Source organism: Mandrillus leucophaeus, unplaced genomic scaffold (assembly GCF_000951045.1).
Source record: "Mandrillus leucophaeus isolate KB7577 unplaced genomic scaffold, Mleu.le_1.0 Scaffold1715, whole genome shotgun sequence".
NCBI lineage: Eukaryota > Metazoa > Chordata > Mammalia > Primates > Cercopithecidae > Mandrillus > Mandrillus leucophaeus.
Genome location: NW_012101716.1, coordinates 16,974 through 20,949, shown reverse-complemented (window position 1 = coordinate 20,949; position 3,976 = coordinate 16,974).

Below are 3,976 nucleotides of genomic sequence, written 5' to 3'. Positions count from 1 at the left end.
GGCAGGAGGACCGCCTGAGCCCAGGAGTTTGAAGTTTCAGGGAACAACACAGTGAGACCCTGCCTCTAAAAGGAATTTTTTTTTTAAAAGACAGAGTTTCGCTCGAGTTGCCCAGGATGAAGTGCAGTAGCACGATCTCAGCTCACTGCAACCTCCGCTTCCTGGGTTCAAGCGATTCTCCTGCTGCAGCCTCCCAAGTAGCTGGGATTACAGGTGTGCACCACCACACCTGGCTAACTTTTGTATTTTTTGTAAAGACGGGGTTTCATCATGTTGCCTAGGCTGCTCTCTAACTCCTGAGCTCAAGCAATTGGCCTCCTAAAGTGCTGGGATTACAGGCATGAGCCACCATACCCAACCTTTTAAAAATTTTCTTTTCTGTTTTGTTTTCTTTCTTCCTTTCTTCCTTTCCTTCCTTCTTTCCTCCTTTCCTTCTTTTCTTTTTCTTTTTCTCTTTTATTATCTTACGAAAAATGTTTCAGAAAAGGTATTTTATTTATTTATTTTTATTTATTTATTTTTTTGAGACGGAGTCTCGCTCTGTCACCCAGGCTGGAGTGCAGTGGCACAATCTCGGCTCACTGCAAGCTTTGCCTCCTGGGTTCACGCCATTCTCCTGCCTTAGCCTCCCGAGTAGCTGGGACTACAGGCGCCTGCCACCACGCCTGGCTAATTTTTTGTATTTTTAGTAGAGACAGGGTTTCACAGTGTTAGCCAGGATGGTCTCGATCTCCTGACCTCGTGATCTACCCGCCTCGGCCTCCCAAAGTGCTGGGATTACAGGCGTGAGCCACCGCGCCCAGCCAGGTATTTTATTTTTAAGACAGGGTCTTGCTCTGCCCAGAGGCTGGAATGCAGTGGAGCGACCATAACTCATTGTAGCCTCTAACTCCCGGGCTCAAGCAATTCTCCCACCTCAGCCTCCTGAGTAGCTGGGACTACAGGCATGTGCCACCATGCCCAGCTACTTTTTAAACAATTTTTAGAGAAGGGGTCTCACTATGTTTCCCAGGCTGGTCTTGAACTCCTGGCCTCAAGCAATCCTCATGCCTTGGCCTCCCAAAGTGCTAGGATTACAGGCATGAGCCACCACCTCCTGTCCCCTGAGGTTTTTTTTTTTTTTTGAGATGGAGGCTTGCTCTGTCACCCAGGCTGGAGTCTAGTGGCACAATCTCGGCTCACTGCAAGCTCTGCCTCCCGGGTTCACGCCATTCTCCTGCCTCAGCCTCCCAAGTAGCTGGGACTACAGGCGCCTGACACTGTGCCCAGCTAATTTCCCTGAGATACTTTTGAAGGCCTTGCTGGATCCAGTTCTTGCACCCCAGGGCCCTCCAGTCCCCTCCCCACCCTCGGCTGATGGCACTACCTCAAGGACATGGGATAGCATGCAACCTTGTGTCCCAGATCCTCGGTACTTCCTGAAATCAGGCAGAGCCCAGCTGCAAGAGGAACTCAATGGCACACATGGGACCGAAGTCATCAATCATCTCCATCAAAAAGCAACCCAGGACCAGTCGCGGTGGCTCAGTCCTGTAATCCCAGCACTTTGGGAGTCCAAGGCGGGTGGATCATCTGAGGCCAGGAGTTCATGGCCAATGTGGTGAAATTCCGTCTCTACTAAATATACAAAAATTAGCTGGGTATGGTGGTGCATGCCTGTAGCTCCAGCTACTAGGGAGGTTGGGGTGGGAGGATTGCTTGAACCTGGGAGGCAGAGGTTGCAGTGAGCCAAGATGGCACCATTGCACTCCAGCCTGGGCAACAGAGCAAGACCCTGTCTCAAAAAAAAAAGAAAAAAAAAAAAGGCTGGGTGCAGTGTCTCATGCCTGTAATCCCAGCACTTTCGGAGGCCGAGGCTGGTGGGTCACTCGAGGTCAGGAGTTCCAGACCATCCAGCCTGATCAACATGGTGAAATCCCGTCTCTACTAAAAAAATATATATATAAAAATTAGCCAGGCATGGTGGTGCATGCCTGTAATCCCAGCTACTTGCGAGGCTGAGGCAGGAGAATCGCCTGAACCTGGGAGGTGGAGGTTGCAGTGAGCCGAGATCATGCCACTGCACTCCAGCCTGGGCAACAAGAACAACAAGAACAAAACTCTGTCTCCCAAAAAAAAAAAAAAAAAAGCACCCCAGGAATGTTGGACAGAGAGGCTGGCAGGGTAGGGGTTGGTAGGGGTTGAGGAGAAGGTTTGAGATGCATTCAGGAGATTCAGGAGATAAAAGATGCATTTGGGGTTATTGCACTTCTCCTAGAAAGATAAACATTGACTGCCTTTTGAGGAAGAAAAATGTCATGTTAGCTATTTGCCATTTCGGGAAGGGTGGCTTCAGCTTGGTGACTGGAGGATGTTTGTCTACAGTGGCCAGGCTGTTTTCTGGCTTGGAAGACTATTGTTTCTTGGGAATTGTCTGTATCAGACATCATGGGAGCAGATCCAGGGCAACATCAAAGGGAAGCATGAGTCTCCAGGACCAGGGCGCTTGGATGCAGATGATCATCATCTGGGCACTGCTGGATACTGAGAAAGCCCCACCTGCACCCCACCCCTGCACTCTGAGCATGGGAGGCAGCCTGTGCACCTATAACTCAGCCTGACCTTTTCCTTCTCTGCATACTCTTGAAATACACTGGAGATGAGTAGGGGCGGGGGAGCTGCACACCAGAATAAGTTTGGTCCTTGGAGCAAACTGTTTCTACCACTGCCTCCCCTGCAGGTCTTGATCTATGCAAACACTGCATAGAAGAGGAAGTAGAGGGAAAAGCTGCTCACCCACCTACTCCTTCCTTGTAGTAAGATTTCCTATCCTGGCCTTGCCTCAACAGCCCTACCAGTTGGAGGCTGAGGTTGCACCAAGGCCCTGTGGTGGGACGTAGCATCACTGATGTGGCCAGATTTTGGAGGACAGGAAGGTTAGTTCTATTTGCTGAGACTGGAGAGGCTGGTGGGAGCAGACTCTCCAGGAGTTGAAAGCCAAAGAAAGAAATTTGGTAGATTTCTGCAATGAGAAGCCACAGAAGAGCTTTAGGCAGGAGGATGCATTGGCTTTTGTTTTTGTTTTGTTAGAGATGAGGTCTCACTCTGTTGCCCAGGCTAGGGAGCAGTGGTGCAATCATAACTCACTGCAACCTTAAACTCCTGGGCTCAGGCGAACCTCCCACCTCAGCCTCCTAAGTACCTAGGACCACAGGCATGCACCACCTTTTTTTTTTCTTAGAGAGAGTTCTCACTATGTCGCCTAGACTGGTCTCAAACCTCTGGCCTCAAGAGATCCTCTTACCTCGACTCCCAAATTACTGGGATTAAAGGCATGAGCCACCATGTCCTACTAGATTTTGTTAAAAGAGGAATAGGCCAGGCATGGTGGCTCACATGAACACTCATGCCCCAGAGGTAAACAAGTGTTAGCCAACAAGGTGGTCTATCCTCCCCATAACCTCACCCAAAGCCATCTCTGTGCTCTCCCCCTTGCAGGGGAAATAGCACACACTAGTGAAGTCTTGTCTTAGGATCTGCCAATATCAGTGACACAGACCTGAGAATAGGAATAATTTGGGGTCAGAGGCTATAATCTAAGTTAGCTAGATGCTGGCAGTGGGCAGAATGGAAACGAGGCAGAGGCAGGGAAACTCAGGGCCTGACTCCAGAGTCGACCCTAAGTGTCACCGCTGATACCTCCTTACTGTCTCCCACCAACCCTGCTTCAAAGCATCTCCAAATCCTGTGGGTTCAACCTCCAAACATCTCCCAGGTATGTGTCTTTCCTGTTCCCACTGCTTCTCCCCCGCACAGGCCCCTTCATTCCTTGTCCCCTCCTGATCTCCTGACCTCCAGCCCATTTCCTATAGAGAAACCATATCTATTTCTTTCATTTAAAAAAATTTGGGGCCGGGCGCGGTGGCTCAAGCCTGTAATCCCAGCACTTTGGGAGGCCGAGACGGGCGGATCACAAGGTCAGGAGATCGAGACCATC